This window comes from Pelecanus crispus, chromosome W (genome assembly GCF_030463565.1).
Source record: "Pelecanus crispus isolate bPelCri1 chromosome W, bPelCri1.pri, whole genome shotgun sequence".
Taxonomy (NCBI): Eukaryota; Metazoa; Chordata; class Aves; order Pelecaniformes; family Pelecanidae; genus Pelecanus; species Pelecanus crispus.
The window spans coordinates 22012805-22033587 of NC_134675.1; the positions used below are offsets into that span (position 1 = coordinate 22012805).

The 20783-nt window shown below is 45.3% G+C and overlaps 1 pseudogene; it reads left to right on the plus strand.

Moving 5' to 3' along the window:
* LOC142596480 (protein hinderin-like) overlaps positions 1-20783 on the plus strand; it is a 175620-nt pseudogene that overhangs the window by 84672 nt on the left and 70165 nt on the right.

Sequence of the window (20783 nt, forward strand, 5' to 3'; positions counted from 1 at the left end):
AAATCTCATTAGTAGTTGTCCTGGTTTCATCTGGGATAGAGTTAATTTTCTTCCTAGTAGCTGGCACAGTGCTGTGTTTTGGATTTAGGATGAGAAGAATGCTGATAACACACTGATGCTTTAGTTGTTGCTAAGTACTGCTTATGCTAGTCAAGGACTTGTCAGCTTCCCATGCTCTGCCAGGTGCACAAGAAGCTGGGAGGGGGCACAGCCAGAATAGCTGACCCAAACTGGCCAAGACACTATTCCATACCATATGACATCATGCTCAGTATATAAACTGGGGGGGGTTGGCCGGGGAGCAGCGATCGCTGCTCGGGAACTGTCTGGGTATCGGTTGGCAGGTGGTGAGCAATTGCATTGTGCATCACTTGCTTTGTATATTATTATTGTTATTATCATTATTATATTGTTATTATTATCATTACTATTTTACTTTATTTCAACTATGAAACTGTTCTTCTCTCGACCCAGGAGTGTTTCTCACTCTTACTCCTCCAATTCTCTCCCCCATCCCATTGGGGTAGGGGGAGTGAGCGAGCGGCTGCGTGGTGCTGAGTTGCTGGCTGGGGCTAAACCACAACAGTAGTGTTCTCTTCCCTTGATAATAGCTTCTGGAAAACTTTTTTCTAGCCCCAGATTCCCGTGATTAGAGGCTGCTTTAATTTTGTTTTCTTTAAAATAAAGTGAGGTAAAACTAAACATTTCTTCTTGAATGACACAGGCTAAAAAAACCCTTCTTTCTAAAGAGAAGGTCCTCTACCTTATTTCTTTTTTTTTTTTTCCTCTTACAAGAAGTGATTTAAGAAAGGCAGAACTTCAGCAAATAGCCCTTGTGGAGTAGCTTGATGTTGGCTTCATTTGAAAACCTTGACTGTAGATGAAGAGACCAGTGGGTGTTTGAACTGCTGTAGCGTGAACATTGCTCACAGAAGGATGTGGAGGCTGATGTGTAGAATTCAAAAGCTTTCTAGGAAGTTGCTGAATGCTCTAAACCAAAACACTTCACATTTTAAGCTGGGCTTCACTTGTAGTCAAAGAGGCAGTGGAAACTGTACTGGGAACAGTGCAGGAGGTCAGTGGATATGCTAGAGATTGGCACTTTTTCTCCCACCTCTTTTTTTCCCCCTCAGATTCTCAGGAAGCAAGGAACTGTAGCTGTCTGTCCTACTTCAGCTTGTGAGAGGGCTAAAAGTATTTCAGCAAGGTGTAAGCTGGAAGTAGTTGGTGTAGTCATAGAGCAGACTTAAAAGCCTGAGGCTTAAGAGTGGAGCTGGAGAAAGAGGATGGTTGAAACTTTGCAAGGTGGATGGACCCTACCAGACAGATTGCTGCTGCTGGAAGAGGTGGCCCCCTCTCCCAGCTGCCTATTCCCTCTGCTCGCTTCGTGCCAGCTCTTGTGCTTAACTGACCCTTTGCATTGCTGGTTCAGTTTGCTAAGCCCTTGGGGTAAGTGAGGGGTTTGGGAGAGCTGCAGAGCTGGATGGAGGGAGTGAGACTCCACGGGGTGAGCAGGAGTGTGTCTTTGGCAGCAGTTGAGCATTAGGTTGGCTGTGCCTTCTCATGAAGCTTCACCCCTAAGAAAAAGCTCTTTGTTCCCTGCCTAACATCCCTCTCCCTGGAAATCTGTTCCTGGCCTCTGTAAGTGTGCTACCACTGCATGCTAGAAGTCCCTCTTCTCAAAGCCAACTCTATCTCCATTGAGGTTATTATCTCTTAAGAGCCATAAGTGAACTCTCAATTCTGTGACTTACATTCAGTGACAAAATTAACTAATTTATTCTATAAAATGTATAGTACTTGCAGTATAACATGTAAATGTGGCTGTTGAAATCTTAATTAACCTTTGCATTTCTGATTTTGATCCCCCCCTCCATGTACAACCTTAATACTTTACTAACAAACTGCATAAAATATATTACTCGGATACATTCAAATGCATATTTTTGGACATAAAACTACAGTTTAGTGAAATGCCAAGTACCACTTCTCTCAGGTAACTAACATCTTGTAAATCTAATATTTGTGCTCCTGAACACATGAAGAAATATATGCAAACCTGTAGGACTTGGCCTATAGGGCTTTTTACCCTTTTAACATTTTGTTTTGGTTTGTTTTTTGGTTTTTTTTTTTAGCAGACTACGAAAATATTTATCATTACCTATGTATTTGTCTAAAGACTGTATTTCCACAGTACATGTGTGCCCTCGCTATATCTGAATGATTTAAATATTTTTATGGCAGTGTTGTATATTGCCTGGCTAATTTGTAGGGAAAAAAAAAAGAGATCATCTTGTTGCTTTTAGCAAAAATTCAATAGGATGGAAGAGTAAGATCTAATATTAAGGCTTTTTCTTCTTAAGAACATATTCTGCAGTAAATGTACCAGTACATTATGGAGAATTGTCGTACTTAGAGCTATTCTTCATGTGTCTTAAACAAATGAACATTTTTTTTTTTCCATTTGAAGCTTCATGTTTACTTACTTAGTAAGCAAAGCAGGGCTTTGGACTCCCAGACTATGGTGGCTGTAACAATATGTTGCTTAATGTAGAGTGATTGTGTGAATGAACAAGGTTTTAATCTTCCAGTACAGGAAGTTTTAACAGTTACAATGCTAACCAAATCTTGGATATCTCGGCTGCAATCTTGTGTAGCTTTCCAGCAGGACTGATATTAACACTGTGGCAAGAGTGAGGGTAGTTGCATGGCCATCAGTCATGTGCCCCAAGGCCATTTTGGGTACTCATTCTTTGTGCCAGCAGTGTGCTAGATGGAGGAAGAGGGTAAAATCTGTTTTGTGGGGAAGGGGTTGCTGGAAGCAAGTGAATTAAGAGGGCTGTAAAAAATTGATAAAGATAAGACTGTCTGTTTTTATATTCTGCCACATAACATGGTGTCCTGGTTTCGGCTGGGATAGAGTTAATTTTCTTCCTAGCAGCAGGCATAGTGCTGTGTTTTGGATTTAGTAGGAGAAGAATGTTGATAACATGCTGATGTTTTTAGTTGTTGCTGAGTACTGCTTATGCTAGTCAAGGACTTTTTCAGCTTCCCGTGCTCTGCCAGGCGCACAAGAAACTGGGAGGGGGCACAGCCAGAATAGTTGATCCAAACTGACCAAAGGGCTATTCCATACCATATGACGTCATGCTCAGTATATAAACTGGGGGGGGGTGGCCAGGGAGCAGCGATCGCTGCTCGGGAACTGTCTGGGTATCGGTCGGCGGGTGCTGAGCAATTGCATTGTGCATCACTTGCTTCGTGTATCATTATTATTATTATCATTATTATACTGTTACTATTAGCATTATTATTTTACTTTATTTCAATTATTAAACTGTTCTTATCTCAACCCAGGAGTGTTTCTCACTCTTACTCCTCCAATTCTCTCCCCCATCCCATCGGGGTAGGGGGAGTGAGCGAGCGGCTGCGTGGTGCTTAGTTGCTGGCTGGGGCTAAACCACGACACATGGGTTTAAATGAATTTCCCTATAATTTGTCTTCAAATACCAACATTTAACTCTTAGGCTGTTTAAATGAACTGGCTTTTTCTAGAGTAAAATTCATGCCCTGCGTCCAAGCTAATATGTTCACCCACTATAAACATTACTGCCTATGGTTACAACCAGAATAAAAAAATTCCTTTCATATACATCATAGCTGGCAGAGACTCCTGAGACCACCACAAATCACTTCAGCCTTTTGGTGCTCTCTGACAAAATGAACTGAAATGTAAAACAGCTCAGGCTTCAGGCAAGCTGGCTCTGGAAAGCAATTAGCTTGTTTACCCTCCTGTATTTCCAGGTGCTGAGCAAAGGTGTTCTAGGAGCTCCCCTGATTGATTTAAACATTGGGGTTTAATAACCTCCCATTCCTTCCTAAAATGTTTTGCTTATTCTCTGTGTAGCATTTTATTTAAAGCAAAGAAAAACAAACAAACAAAACCCTGGCAAGCCCCCCCTCCCCCAAAAGAACAAGTAGAAGAAGAAGAAAAAAAAAACCTCAGGGTCATAACAGGGAATAACAAAGCAGAGAGTTATTTATGCATCCATGATTGGCAAAAATGACTGCAACATGAATTTCCCAGAAGCAATGATTAGATCATAAAAATGTTAAGGAAATCTGTAACTCAACACCATTTTATAGATTGAAGAAGGTTTTGTTCCCTACCTTAATTGCGGTGACTTGTTATTAAAGTATTCATTCAGAGTAATCTCTTTGGACAGCGAGCCCTTATCCCATCTGCATGCATAATTAAAAATGAGGGGGGAGAGAGGGGAGCATAAATGGTTTACCATGCTACATGAGCAAGGGAGGGAATTACACAATGACAGGTGAAGAGCAGATTTATCTCCTGTTGGAATTTCAATGCTGCAAGCAAGGCAGGACACTGTTGCTTGTTAATATTATTGCAAATGCCACAGTTGCTGTTTCTCCAGATTACTGTCCAAAAATCATTGCTGGTCTCTGAAAGGCCTGTAGTGCTGCATCTGTGGCTGTGGGTTTTGGAGCTTTTGGTGCTCAAGCAAAGAAATTGGATTTGGGTATGTGTGCTTGTGAATCCATATCTGTGCTTAAAAATGGACTATTTACTTACTTGGCTGGCTATTTATTTATTTATAAATAAACATTGGTAGTGTCTGGCATTGCTGAATACAAATCAGAGGGTTGTAATTGTTCCAACTGAAACAATGTCATCACCTGCCTCCTGCTGCTGTCCCTTTTCCAATTATAAAAGAATTTGGTGCAATTCTTTTTCCATTCTCTGAGTAGAAAGATCTAGGCAGATTTATCATCATTAGGCAGTACTCAAACACACAGTATCTGTTTTTAAATTGAACTGTTATGGATCTACATCAGATTTACACAGAGTAAGTTGGTATATATTTGACTCTAACTATTCACTAAAGTGTATTTTTCCCTTAACTTCTGATGTCTCACCTCTGCAGCAGCAGTACAGAGAATGCCAGGAATTTTTGAGCCTTTATCAGAAGTACCTAGCTGAGCATCAGGAAAAACTATCATTCTCTCTTTCTGAACTCAGTGCTGCCAAGGAAAAGGAGCAGAAGGTAAGCTCTTTTCTCCCATCTCCTTTTTTAATGACATCTTTGAAACATCTTTTTTTACTAGAACTGTAACTTTAAGTGCATTGTCTTGCATTATACAGTGTTGAATACTGTTTTGTGATTGGCTTCCCATGAGTCCTTCCCTTAATACATGGATTGCAGGAAAACAAAAAAAAAAACAAATTTTGGGTCAATAAAATGGGCGAAGTTAATTGACCATGTTGTAATGGAGTAGGAATCATAGGAACCCATGCCTTTGCTAAGGAAAAAGTTAAGATGCTCTTCTGTTTTCTGTCCTTTTTCTTAAACAGTAAAATAATTGCAGTCACTATAGATACAGCCTTTCAAATTTTCACTGTGGCTTTTGATGATTGAAAAGGACATTGCAGATGATGTATTTGGTCAATAAGAGCTTTCTCGAGTCTGTAAGGCAGCCCATCTGATTTGAGCTGTTTATAGAAGACCTATAATTATATATGCAGTTTAAAACCAGAAAATGTTGACTAGAGATACAACGTGTTAAATTAAGTGGTAAAATGTTTCTCAGATGTATGTACCCAAAGACTTGAAAACATGGTTGCTTGAGATTTTTTTCTGATAGCTAGGTACTTGATTTGCATCCCTGCTGATAGAAGATTATACCCTGGAAATGAAGGCTACTTATGCAAGTGTTCTACCTAATGTTCTTACCTGCTATTCTGTTCCAGTAGCTTCCATCTGCAGATCTCCAGAGTCTATCCTACCGAAGGTGATGCCTTTTTTATAGGTTGGGCACTGATCCTTTCTTTTGTTGGAAGAGTCTTAAATGCTTATAATAGGGCTAGAAGTAAAGTCATCAGCACAGAGTATCTAGAAGGTAGCCTGATTCTGGCCTCTCAGTGGTTCCCTACTAACAAAATTGCACAGACAGATCCTACTTCTCAGGAGCCTGTGAAGGAAGGGGTGCATTTTTAATTCTGTTCAGGAAGCAGGTAGCAATACTTCTCTGACTTCACTGGCATCAGGAATCACTTTTTATCCTGCTGATAGTTTTGTTGGTTTCCTTTTTGTAAAATATGTTGGTGGACATTGAGCTGTTTGTCAGGCTCTTAGCCTTTAAAGACATTTCATTTCCATTCTTTTGTATTTTTATCTGCCATCCATTTTGTGATGGCGTTGAGTTCAAAACAAGAACCTTTTTCTCTGAGAATGGATGATGCCTGTGTTCTTGCCTGTGATATGCAACTTGCTGGGAATCTCCATGGAAAACAGTCCAGAGGAGCTCATGTAGTCCAACAGCACTGTGGCAGCTGTGTTTGGGATGATGCCAATACTTCTCTCAGGTTTTGCCATTCTTAACCTTTCACCTTTAGCCTTTCAACTTAAATACTTGTACTAGGTTAGCACTTAGTATAAAGTTATCCAGAGTAACCACATCTACAGTGCTAAAGAATTTAAGCAGATAATAGGAAACCTTCAGCCCATTAACTGTCAAATCAGCATCTGATGGTACAGCAATCCACGTTCATCTCCTCTTGTTCTTCTGTCTTCCTAATCATTCTATCAGTGTATACACAGAGACTTCTCTGAACTTGTTTTCTGATTTAATATGCAAAGTTCTATCAAGCTTATCTTTGATCCCATTATTTCTTTTCTCTATAATTACAGGTACTGTTGTCCACAAATGCAAATTCAGATATTATATCGAGGTTTGCCTTGACATTTCATTTATGGTTACCTAGTCTACAGCTCCAGCATAGCAGGTCCGAAATTATGCTAGCCCTCTTGCCCTGTGCAAAGCTTTGTAGGCATAGATAAAAACCTGTCAAAGCATGTTTCAACTGGTCTTTCTTATAGCTTGAAAAATATTTTTAATGTTTCTAGCCTTCCTCTTCAATTTTCTCTTTCTATGCAGTCCTGGTAGGCATAGAGCTGTTTATATCTTGAATGCATTTGGCTTTATAAGTTGTTATATTTTTTTCCAAACAATCACTTCATGCTATGTTTCTCCTCACAGCTCAATGTCCTGGTTTCGATTGGGATAGAGTTAATTTTCTTCCGAGCAGCAGGCATATTGCTGTGTTTTGGATTTAGGATGAGAATGCCCTGCAGTGATTCATGATGTGTTACTTGGGAGGCTCCTTATCAAAACCCTGAACTTGAGCATTCATTGGTATTTGGGTTTCATACAGAAGTCATTACTGTAGTTCAGGTACTACCTCATGGCTTAGGCGTTGTGGGTTTTTGGAGAATGCATATTCCAAATTACAGCCAGATTGTAAGCCCTCTCTATCAAGTGACCCGGAAGAAGAACGATTTCAAATGGGGACCCCCCTGAGCAACAACAAGCCTTTGAACAAATTAAACAGGAGATAGTTCTTGCAGTAGCCCTTGGGCCAGTCCGGGCAGGGCAGGATATTAGAAATGTGCTCTACACCGCATCTGGGGAGAGTGGCCCTACCTGGAACCTCTAGCAGAAAGCCCCAGGGGAGACTCGAGGTCGACCCCTAGGGTTTTGGAGTCGGGGATACAGAGGATCCGAAGCCCGCTATACTCCAACTGAGAAGGAGAGATTGGCAGCATATGAAGGGGTTCGAGCTGCTTCGGAAGTGGTTGGTACTGAAGCACAGCTCCTGCTGGCACCCCGACTGCCAGTGTTGGGCTGGATGTTCAAAGGGAGGGTCCCCTCTACACATCATGCAACTGATGCTACGTGGAGTAAGTGGGTTGCACTAATCACACAACGGGCTCGAATAGGAAACCCCAGTCACCCAGGAATCTTGGAAGTGATCATGGACTGGCCAGAAGGCAAAAACTTCAGAATATCACCAGAGGAGGAGGTGACACGTGCTGAGGAGGCCCCACTGTATAATAAATTGCCAGAAAATGAAAAGCAATATGCCCTGTTCACTGATGAGAAAGCATCAGAGGTGGAAAGCTGCTGTATGGAGTCCGATACGACAAGTCGCAGAAACTGCTGAAGGAGAAGGGGAGTCGAGTCAGTTTGCAGAGGTGAAAGCCATCCAGCTGGCTTTAGATATTGCTGAAAGAGAAAAGTGGCCAGTCCTTTATCTCTGTACTGACTCATGGATGGTGGCAAATGCCCTGTGGGGGTGGTTGCAGCAATGGAAGCAGAGCAACTGGCAGTGCAGAGGCAAACCCATCTGGGCTGCCGCATTGTGGCAAGATATTGCTGCCCGGGTAGAGAACCTGGTTGTGAAAGTTCGTCATGTAGATGCTCATGTACCCAAGAGTCGGGCCACTGAAGAACATCAAAACAACCAGCAGGTGGATCAGGCTGCTAAGATTGAAGTGGCTCAGGTGGATCTGGACTGGCAACATGAGGGTGAATTATTTATAGCTTGGTGGGCCCATGACGCCTCAGGCCATCAAGGAAGGGATGCAACATATAGATGGGCTCGTGATCGAGGGGTGGACTTAACTATGGACAGTATTGCACAGGTTATTCATGAGTGTGAAACATGCGCTGCAATCAAGCAAGCCAAGCGGTTCAAGCCCTTCGGGTATAGTGAATGATGGCTGAAATATAAATATGGGGAGGCCTGGCAGATTGATTACATCACACTCCCACAGACCCGCCAAAGCAAGCGCCGTGTGCTCACCATGGTGGAAGCAACCACCGGAGCGCTGGAAACATATCCCGTGCCCCATGCCACCGCCTGGAACACCATCCTGGGCCTTGAAAAGCAAGTCCTGTGGCGACATGGCACCCCAGAAAGAATCGAGTCAGACAACAGGACTCATTTCCGAAACAACCTCATAGATACCTGGGCCAAAGAGCACAGCATTGAGTGGGTATATCACATCCCTTATCATGCACCAGCCTCTAGGAAAATCGAGCAATACAATGGGCTGTTAAAGACTACCCTGAGAGCAATGGGTGCTGGGACATTCAAACATTGGGATACGCATTTAGCAAAAGCCACCTGGTTAGTCAACACCAGGGGATCTGCCAATTGAGCTGGCCCTGCCCAGTCAAAACTTTTACGTACTGTAGAAGGGGATAAAGTCCCTGTAGTGCACATAAAAAATAGGCTGGGGAAGACAGTCTGGGTTACTTCCCCCTCTGGCAAAGGCAAACCCATTTGTGGGATTGCTTTTGCTCAAGGACCTGGGTGCACTTGGTGGGTGATGTGAAAGGATGGGGAATTCCAATGTGTACCTCAAGGGAATTTGATTTTGGGTGAAAATAGCCAATGAATTGAATGGTATGATGTTAATTGCTCTATAATACTCTATGTTATCTCTTAACTGTATGTTATCTCTTAATTGTATGTTAATATAATAATATAGTATATTAGTGTTAACTATATAATACTGTATGTTATGGTTGCTATATGCCACATCAATGGTATTACAGTGCGAATTGCCCAGCTTAATTGAAATGAACTTTGATGAAACCGTGTTGGAATGAGAACTAGCTTCAGCATGCAACAATCCAACACTGCACACCACCTCTCCTGCTCTGAAAGACTGTGATGACAGATGAATCCAAAGTCATGGACTAAATGAACTCAGTGGACATTTTAGAGGTATGTCCCATTGTCCTGGTTTCGGGTGGGATAGAGTTAATTTTCTTCCTAGCAGCAGGCATAGTGCTGTGTTTTGGATTTAGTTGGAGAAGAATGTTGATAACATGCTGATGTTTTAGTTGTTGCTCAGTACTGCTTATGCTAGGCAAGGACTTTTCAGCTTCCCATGCTCTGCCAGGCGCACAAGAAACTGGGAGGGGGCACAGCCAGAATAGTTGATCCAAAGTGACCAAAGGGCTATTCCATACCATATGAAGTCATGCTCAGTATATAAACTGGGGGGGGTTGCCGGGGAGCAACGATCGCTGCTCGGGAACTGTCTGGGTATCGGTCGTCGGGTGGTGAGCAATTGCATTGTGCATCACTTGCTTCGTGTATCATTATTATTATTATCATTATTATACTGTTACTATTAGCATTACTATTTTACTTTATTTCAATTATTAAACTGTTCTTATCTCAACCCAGGAGTGTTTCTCACTCTTACTCCTCCGATTCTCTCCCCCATCCCATCGGGGTAGGGGGAGTGAGCGAGCGGCTGCGTGGTGCTTAGTTGCTGGCTGGGGCTAAACCATGACAGTGTGCCATCTCAGTGGAGGTAGGGGATGGAGATTCATGCAGCAGCAAAGATGCAAGGGATATGTATGTGTTAGAAACCACAGAAGTGCCTGAGAATGGTCACGTAGGAATTAGGACTTCTCCCCCCAAAAGTTGGCAGGATCAATAGCCCAGCTGAAGTACATATACACCAATGCACGCAGCATGGGAAACAAACAGGAGATGGAAGCCATCGTGTAGCAGGAAAACTATGATATAGTCGCCATTATGGAAACATGGTGGGATGACTTACACAACTGGAGTGCTGCAATGTATGGCTATAAACTGTTCAGAAGGGATAGGCAAGGAAGGAGAGGCAGTGGGGTAGCTCTGTATGTTGGGGAATGTTTCGATTGCATAGAGCTCAACAGTGGTGATGATAAGGTTGAGTGTTTATGGGTAAGAATCAGGGGGAAGGCCAACTAGGCAGATATCATGGTGGGAGTCTGTTATAGACCACCCAACCAGGATGAAGAGCCCGATGAAATATTCTGTAAGCAGCTGGCAGAAGTCTCACAATCGCTAGCCCTTGTTCTTGTGGGTGACTTCAACCTACCATATGTCTGCTGGAAATACAATACAGCAGAGAGGAAATGGTCTAGGAGGTTCCTGGAGTGTGTGGAAGACAACTTCCTGACGCAGCTGGTGAGTGAGCCAACTAGGGAAGGCGCCCTGCTAGACCTGTTGTTTACGAACAGAGAAGGACTTGTGGGTGATGTGATGGTGTCGTGGTTTAGCCCCAGCCAGCAACTAAGCACCACGCAGCCGCTCGCTCACTCCCCCTACCCCGATGGGATGGGGGAGAGAATCGGAGGAGTAAGAGTGAGAAACACTCCTGGGTTGAGATAAGAACAGTTTAATAATTGAAATAAAGTAAAATAGTAATGCTAATAGTAACAGTATAATAATGATAATAATAATAATGATACACGAAGCAAGTGATGCACAATGCAATTGCTCAGCACCCGCCGACCGATACCCAGACAGTTCCCGAGCAGCGATCGCTGCTCCCTGGCCACCCCCCCCCAGTTTATATACTGAGCATGACGTCATATGGTATGGAATAGCCCTTTGGTCAGTTTGGATCAACTATTCTGGCTGTGCCCCCTCCCAGTTTCTTGTGCACCTGGCAGAGCATGGGAAGCTGAAAAAGTCCTTGACTAGCATAAGCAGTACTCAGCAACAACTAAAAACATCAGCATGTTATCAACATTCTTCTCCTACTAAATCCAAAACACAGCACTATGCCTGCTGCTAGGAAGAAAATTAACTCTATCCCAGCCGAAACCAGGACAGTATCCACCCCTTATTCTATACCATCTACGTCATGCACAGGCCCTCCCCTTTCCAATGTGTTCTAATTAATCACCACTGCTTTCCCTATCTTGATATACACACAGATATCATTCCCTTCGTCTATGGCCCATCCCTCTAAAATGTCCATTGAGTTCATTTAGCCCATGACTTTGGGTTCCATCTGTCATCACAGTCTTTCAGAGCAGGAGAGGTGGTGTGCAGTGTTGGACTGTTGCATGCTGAAGTCAGTTCTCATTCCAACATGGTTTCATCAAAGTTCATTTTCATTAAGCTGGGCAATTCTTACTGCAATACCATTGATGCGGCATATAGCAATCATAATATATAGTATTATATACTTAATATTAACCTACTATATTATTATATTAACATGCAGTTAAGAGATAACATATAGTTAAGAGATAACATACAGTATTATAAAGCAATTAATATTATACAATTCAGTTCATTGGCTATTTTCACCCAAAATCAAATTCCCTTGAGGTACACATTGGGCTTCCCCATCCTTTCGCATCACCCACCAAGTGCACCCAGGTCCTTGAGCAAAAGCAATCCCACGAATGGGTTTGCCTTTGCCAGAGGGGGAAGTAACCCAGACTGTCTTCCCCAGCCTATTTTTCATGTGCACTACAGGAACTTTATCTCCTTCTACAGTACGTAAAAGTTTTGATTGGGCAGGGCCAGCTCGATTGGCAGATCCCCTGGTGTTGACTAACCAGGTGGCTTTTGCTAAATGCGTATCCCAATGTTTAAACGTCCCACCACCCATTGCTCTCAGGGTAGTCTTTAACAATCCATTGTATCGCTCAATTTTCCCGGAGGCTGGTGCATGGTAAGGGATGTGATACACCCACTCAATGCCGTGCTCTTTGGCCCAGGTGTCTATGAGGTTGTTTCGGAAATGAGTCCCGTTGCCTGACTCAATTCTTTCTGGGGTGCCATGTCGCCACAGGACTTGCTTTTCAAGGCCCAGGATGGTGTTCCGGGCGGTGGCATGGGGCACGGGATATGTTTCCAACCATCCAGTGGTTGCTTCCACCATGGTGAGCACATAGCGCTTGCCTTGGCGGGTCTGTGGGAGTGTGATGTAATCAATCTGCCAGGCCTCCCCATATTTATATTTCAGCCATCGTTCACTATACGCAAGGGGCTTGAAATGCTTGGCTTGCTTGATTGCAGCGCATGTTTCACATTCATGAATAACCTGTGCAATACTGTCCATAGTTAAGTCCACCCCTCGATCACGAGCCCATTTATACGTTGCATCCCTTCCTTGATGGCCTGAGGCGTCATGGGCCCACCGAGCTATAAATAATTCACCCTCATGTTGCCAGTCCAAATCCACCTGAGCCACTTCAATCTTAGCAGCCTGATCTACTTGCTGGTTGTTTTGATGTTCTTCAGTGGCCCGACTCTTAGGTACATGAGCATCTACATGACGAACTTTTACAACCAGGTTCTCTACCCGGGCAGCAATATCTTGCCACAATGCGGCAGCCCAGATTGGTTTGCCTCTGCGCTGCCAGTTGCTCTGCTTCCATTGCTGCAGCCACCCCCACAGGGCATTTGCCACCATCCATGAGTCAGTACAGAGATAAAGGACTGGCCACTTTTCTCGTTCAGCAATATCTAAAGCCAGCTGGATGGCTTTCACCTCTGCAAACTGACTCGACTCCCCTTCTCCTTCAGCAGTTTCTGCGACTTGTCGTATAGGACTCCATACAGCAGCTTTCCACCTCCGATGCTTTCCCACGAGACGACAGGACCCATCAGTGAACAGGGCATATTGCTTTTCATTTTGTGGCAATTTATTATACAGTGGGGCCTCTTCAGCACGTGTCACCTCCTCCTCTGGTGATATTCTAATGTTTTTTCCTTCTGGCCAGTCCATGATCACTTCCAAGATTCCTGGGCGACTGGGGTTTCCTATTCGAGCCCGTTGTGTGATCAATGCAACCCACTTACTCCATGTAGCATCAGTTGCATGATGTGTAGAGGGGACCCTCCCTTTGAACATCCAGCCCAACACCGGCAGTCGGGGTGCCAGCAGGAGCTGTGCTTCAGTACCAACCACTTCCGAAGCAGCTCGAACCCCTTCATATGCTGCCAATATCTCTTTCTCAGTTGGAGTATAGCGGGCTTCGGATCCTCTGTATCCCCGACTCCAAAACCCTAAGGGTCGACCTCGAGTCTCCCCTGGGGCTTTCTGCCAGAGGCTCCAGGTAGGGCCATTCTCCCCGTCTGCAGTGTAGAGCACATTTTTAATATCCTGCCCTGCCCGGACTGGCCCAAGGGCTACTGCATGAACTATCTCCTGTTTAATTTGTTCAAAGGCTTGTTGTTGCTCAGGGCCCCATTTGAATTCGTTCTTCTTCCGGGTCACTTGATAGAGAGGGCTTACAATCTGGCTGTAATTTGGAATATGCATTCTCCAAAAACCCACAACGCCTAAGAAACCTTGTGTTTCCTTTTTGCTAGTTGCTGGGGACATAGCTGTTATTTTGTTGATCACATCCATTGGGATCTGACGACGTCCATCTTGCCATTTTATTCCTAAAAACTGGATCTCCTGTGCAGGTCCCTTGACCTTACTTTGTTTTATGGCAAAACCAGCCTTCAGAAGGATTTGGACTATTTTCTTTCCCTTCTCAAAAACTTCTTCTGTTGTGTTGCCCCACACAATGATGTCATCAATGTACTGCAGATGTTCTGGAGCTTCACCCTGTTCCAGTGCTGTCTGGATCAGTCCATGGCAAATGGTGGGGCTGTGCTTCCACCCCTGGGGCAGTCAGTTCCAGGTGTACTGAACACCCCTCCAGGTAAAAGCAATCTGGGGCCTGCACTCTGCTGCCAAAGGGGTGGAGAAAAATGCATTAGCGATGTCAATTGTGGCATACCACTTGGCTGCCTTTGACTCCAGTTCATATTGAAGTTCTAGCATGTCTGGCACGGCAGCACTCAGTGGTGGTGTAACTTCGTTCAGGCCACGATAGTCCACTGTTAGTCTCCACTCCCCATTAGACTTTCGCACTGGCCATATGGGACGGTTAAAGGGTGAGCGAGTCTTGCTGATCACTCCCTGGCTCTCCAGTCGACGAATCAGGTTATGGATGGGAATCAGGGAGTCTCGGTTGGTGCGATATTGCCGCCTGTGCACAGTTCTGGCAGCAATCGGCACCTGTTGTTCCTCAACCTTCAGCAACCCTACAATCGAAGGGTCCTCTGAGAGACCGGGCAAGGTGGACAACTGTTTAATTTCCTCTGTCTCCAAAGCAGCTATACCAAAAGCCCACCGGTACCCTTTTGGGTCCTTGAAATACTCTCTCCTGATGTAGTCTATGCCAAGGATGCACGGAGCGTCTGGGCCAGTCACAATGGGGTGCTTTTGCCACTCATTCCCAGTTAGGCTCACTTCAGCTTCCAGTACAGTTAGCTGTTGGGATCCCCCTGTCACTCCAGAAATACAAATGGGTTCTGCCCCTCTATAGTTTGATGGCATTAGCGTGCACTGTGCACCAGTGTCCACTAGAGCCTTATACTCCTGTGGGTCTGACGTTCCAGGCCATCGAATCCACACAGTCCAGTAAACCCGGTTGTCCCTTTCCTCCACCTGGCTGGAGGCAGGGCCCCTCTAACACTGGTCTTAGCATTCATTGCTCACTCCTTGTAAATGTGAATCAAAAGTCCCCTGATCAAGGTCGGAAGTAAAATTAGCCCTCTTACTCTGTCTCGGGAACTGCTCATTGGAAACTGGAGCTGCAATTTTCCTGGGAGAACCGCCTTTTCTAATAGTTTTTCCTTGCAACTCACGCACCCGTGCCTCTAAGGTTGAGGTGGGTTTTCCATCCCACTTTCTCATGTCCTCTCCATAATCACACAGGTAAAACCACAGGGTGCCCCGTGGTGTGTATCCTCTATATCCTCTCTCTTGAGCATAGGGACGTTGACTCCTAATGGCTGAGACACTGGTCCGTGCAGGTGGGGAGTAGGACAGATCTTCTCTGAGTTGTTGGAACTCTTGGCACAGTTTTTCCACAGCCGAGACACAGGCCCGTAGGGAGGAAGAGAGCTTTTCTTCGTAGTCCCGGAGTTGTCTAGCCACTTCATCCACCGTTGGTGCCTCGTCGTCTTTCCAGGCTAGTATTGCCAACGAGTTGGAATACGATGCTGGTGCGCTCCGTACCACCTTCCGCCACATGGATTGTGTGCACCTGACTTCATCTGGGTCTTTGGTTAACCGCTCATCATTCAGGTCACTGTAAATCACCTCCAGCACGCCTAATTCCCTCAGGTACTGGATACCTTTCTCTACGGTGGTCCATTTGCTTGGGCGGTATATAACATCCTCCTTGAAGGGATACCTTTCCTTCACACCTGAACAGTAGTCGCCTCCAGAGGCTGAGCGGTTTTGCCCCTTTTCCAATTGCTTTGTCAATGCCCCCTTCCCTGGAAAGGGATCCCAGCTGCTTGGCTTCCCTACCCTCTAAATCCAGGCTACTGGCCCCGTTATCCCAGCATCGGAGCAGCCAGGTGATGATGTGCTCGCCTGGATGACGACCGAAATCTTTTCGCATATCTCGCAGCTCACTCAGGGATAGGGATCGGGTGGTCACCATCTCATTTATGGGTTCTTCCTCCTCTGGTTCTCGTGATGGCCCTGGTTCATCTTCATCCCTTACTAAACAAACTGATTTCCTCGTGTATTTTTTCTTCTGTATAGGGGCAACTGATACCGGCGCAGGTTGGTTCTCTGGTTTAGCCGCAGTGTCTGTCACTGGGGTTTGAGTAGCCGCAGTGCCCATGGCTGTGGTTTGAGTAGCCGCAGTGCTCATGGCTGTGGCTGGAGTAGCCACAGTGCCTGGGGCAGGGGTTTGAGTAGCTGCAAGGCCTGTAGTGGGGGTTGGAGTAGCCGTAGGGCCTGTAGTGGGGGTTTGAGTAGCCACAGTGCTTGTTGTTTTGTCATCAGATCCAGAGACCTTCTCTTTCTTTTGAGGGTACTGATTAGCGTTGACCACGGCTCGATAGGCATGGGCCAGTCCCCAGCACGTTGCAATGATTTGTGTCTCTCTGGAGCTACCAGGGTGACAACATACTTCTTCCAAATACTTTACTAATTCTTCAGGATTCTGCACTTGTTCAGGGGTGAAGTTCCAAAACACTGGAGGTCCCCACTGCCCTAGGTACTTGCCCATACGTTCCCACACACCCTGCCACTCATAACTATCCAGCCTTGGGGTAGATCTCTGGATGGTATTTTTAAACTGCTTACTGACCTTTATCAAAACGGAAACAACATTCCCAAGAATTATCAATAGAAGTATCTTAACTGCCCAGGGGTGTTCAAGATACAGGAAAGTTGTTGTAATGAAGGAGGAAACATCATAGAAGAAAGCAGCAAAGGTGCCATTCTGTATTTCCTCCACAACAAGCCTCTCAGAGTAAGAAGTATAATTGCTAACTCTCTCTATGAGGTAGTACCCGAAGTACAGTAGTGACTTCTGTATGAAACCCAAATACCAAAGAATGCTCAAGGTCAGGGTTTTGATAAGGAGCCTCCCAAGCAAAAGATCATGAATCACTGCAGAGCATAGCACACTACACAAACTGACAGCAAGCTTTAACGCGTGCTGCAAAAAAAAGAACATGGTGCAGATCAGAAGAACTAATATCGTGACCGGCAACTGTTAACAGACTCCTTAATACACTCTGGTTAATCTGTTGTTATCTCAAACCCTTCGTGCCCCACGTTGGGCGCCAAAAAGGACTGTCGTGGTTTAGCCCCAGCCAGCAACTAAGCACCACGCAGCCGCTCGCTCACTCCCCCTACCCCGATGGGATGGGGGAGAGAATTGGAGGAGTAAGAGTGAGAAACACTCCTGGGTTGAGATAAGAACAGTTTAATAATTGAAATAAAGTAAAATAGTAATGCTAATAGTAACAGTATAATAATGATAATAATAATAATGATACACGAAGCAAGTGATGCACAATGCAATTGCTCAGCACCCGCCGACCGATACCCAGACAGTTCCCGAGCAGCGATCGCTGCTCCCTGGCCACCCCCCCCCAGTTTATATACTGAGCATGACGTCATATGGTATGGAATAGCCCTTTGGGCAGTTTGGATCAACTATTCTGGCTGTGCCCCCTCCCAGTTTCTTGTGCGCCTGGCAGAGCATGGGAAGCTGAAAAAGTCCTTGACTAGCATAAGCAGTACTCAGCAACAACTAAAAACATCAGCATGTTATCAGCATTCTTCTCCTACTAAATCCAAAACACAGCACTATGCCTGCTGCTAGGAAGAAAATTAACTCTATCCCAGCCGAAACCAGGACAGATGGTTGGAGGCTTTCTTGGGCACAGTGATCATGAAATGATAGAGTTTTCTATTCTTGGAGAAGTAAGGAGGGGGGTCAGCAGAAACTTGGACTTCTGGAGGTCAGACTTTGGCCTGTTTAGGACACTGGTTGACAGAGTCCCTTGGGAGACAGTCCCGAAGGGCAAAGGAGTCCAGGAAGGCTGGGCGTTCTTCAAGAAGGAAGTGTTAAATGTGCAGGAGCAGGCTGTCCCTATGTGCTGAAAGATGAGCCAGCAGGGAAGACGACTGGCCTGGCTGAACAGAGAGCTTTGGCTGGAACTCAGGAAAAACAGGAGAGTTTATGACCTTTGGAAGAAGGGGCAGGCAACTCAGGAGGACTACAAGAATGTTGTGAGGCTATGCAGGGAGAAAATTAGAAGGGCCAAAGCCCAACTAGAACTTAATCTGTCAACTGCATGTCACGAATGCAGGTTTGTGAGTCCTGCTGATTATGTCAATTTACTATGAATGACTTTACACAGTTTGATTTAGTAACAGTTAGAATTTACTTGTAGCAAATCGCAGAATTTGATTATAATATTTTTAATAGCACTCAATCATCAATGATTAATAAGGAGATTAGACAAAATTGATCAAAACAGTGACTTAGTTACAGATTCGAAGATGGCAAGGTTCACTCTATTACTACATGGAAGCGCATAAAGGAAGATTAAATTACACAGAGTTAAATGATTCATAAAGGGATTGCATATATAGGGGATAAGGAGGACCCTCCCATTGAGTCACGAGGTTTAGAATAGACCCCCTTGCTTTCTAAACTCCTTCTCAGAGAGGAGCCTAGGTGCGGCTGGGCCCACTCAGTCTCAGACTTGGTCAACGGTTTATGAGAGTAATGCTATAAGAATAATGCAGTATAAGACTCACTTTGAAATTAATTCATACATCTACAGACTACCTAAACTGATTCACACATGCATACACACAAACATGAATGCATATATAGAAATGGTATACCTGTTAAAAACTCCCCTCGAGTTCAGTGAAATACGTCTAATGTCTTGGCATTTCTCAACGGGCGAGGGTTGAGCCTCGAGGAGTGAAGGGTTTCAGCCCAGGCTCCACTGTCAGTCTTCAGCAATGGATTTCTAGTTGTAGCAAACTTTCAGAGTTTGCTGACTCTGAGAGGCGTCTCGCTCAGAGGGAGATGCTGGTGCAGCCCGCAGCAGTCCAGGAGAGCTCAAAGGGCCTCACGTAGGACTGCTGTTTATAGGATTGTGAGATGATTGACTTTAATCACCAGTAAATTTCCATCCGAGCCACAATTTGGGTTGGTAGTTGCTGGAATTCCAGTAAGGATGATACCACTCTGTTTCAAGGCTGTCAGGGGTAGCTGTTTGTTCTTGCTCCCCTCGTTAGCCATAATATGAAGATTTTGATAAGGACAGGGACGCTCTCTGCTTCAGCCATGTAGGAGTTTCTAGTACAATTAAGGGGCACTTAACTGATTAACTCGCTACACAAAAGCAGCGGCCTGGAATTCCTGAGATTGTAAAGCCGTTGAAGAGAAAGAGAAATGGGGGGGGGATGCACCACCACACTGCAGTAAAAGATAATGAAAAATGTTTCTATAAATACATTAACAACAAAAGGAGGGCTAAGGAGAATTGGATGCAGGGGGAAACATAGTGACAAAGGATGAAGAAAAGGCTGAGGTACTTAATGACTTCTTTGCCTCTGTCTTTAATAGTCAGACCAATTGTTCTCCAGGTACCCAGCCCCCTGAGCTGGAAGACAGGGATGGGGAGCAGAATGAAGCCCCCATAATCCAAGGGGAAATGGTTAGCAACCTGCTACACCACTTAGACACTCACAAGTCTATGGGGCCGGATAGGATCCACCCAAGGGTACTGAGGGAGCTGGCAGAAGTGCTTACCAAGCCACTTTCCATCCTTTATCAGCAGTCCTGGCTAACTGGGGAGGTCCCAGTTGACTGGAGGTTAGCAAATGTGACGCCCATCTACAGGAAGGGCCGGAAGGAGGATCCAGGGAACTACAGGCCTGTCAGTCTGACCTCGGTGCCAAGGAAGGTCATGGGGCAGATCATCCTGAGTGCCATCATGCGGCACGTACAGGACAACCAGGTGATCAGGCCCAGTCAGCATGGGTTTATGAAAGGCAGGTCCTGCTTGACCAACCTGATCTCTTTCTATGACCCACCTAGTGGATGAGGGAAAGGCTGTGGATGTTGTCTACCTGGACTTTAGTAAAGCCTTTGACACCGTCTCCCACAGCATTCTCCTGGAAAAACTGACTGCTCATGGCTTGGATGGACATACTCTTTGATGGGTAAAAAAACTGGCTGGATGGTCGGGCCCAGAGAGTGGTGGTGAATGGAGTTAAACCCAGTTTGTGGCTGGTCACAAGTGGTGTTCCCCAGGGCTCTGTCTTGGGGCCAGTCTTGTTCAATATCTTTATCGATGATCTGGGTGAGGGGATCGAGTACACCCTCAGTAAGTTTGCGGACAACACCAAGTTGGGTGGGAGTGTCAATCTGCTCGAGGGTAGGAAAGCTCTACAGAGGGATCTGGACAGGCTGGATGGACGGGCCGAGTCCAATTGTATGAGGTTCAACAAGGTCAAGTGCCGGGTCCTGCACTTTGGTCACAACAACCCCATGCAACACTACAGGCTTGGGGAAGAGTGGCTGGAAAGCTGCCTGGCCGAAAAGGACCTGGGGGTGTTGGTGTACAGCCGGCTGAACATGAGCCAGCAGTGTGCCCAGGTGGCCAAGAAGGCTAACAGCATCCTGGCTTGTATCAGGAATAGTGTGGCCAGCAGGAGCAGGGAGGTGATTGTTCCCCTGTACTCGGCGCTGGTGAGGCCACACCTGGAATACTGTGTCCAGTTTTGGGCCCCTCAGTACAAGAAAGACATTGAGGTGCTGGAGCATGT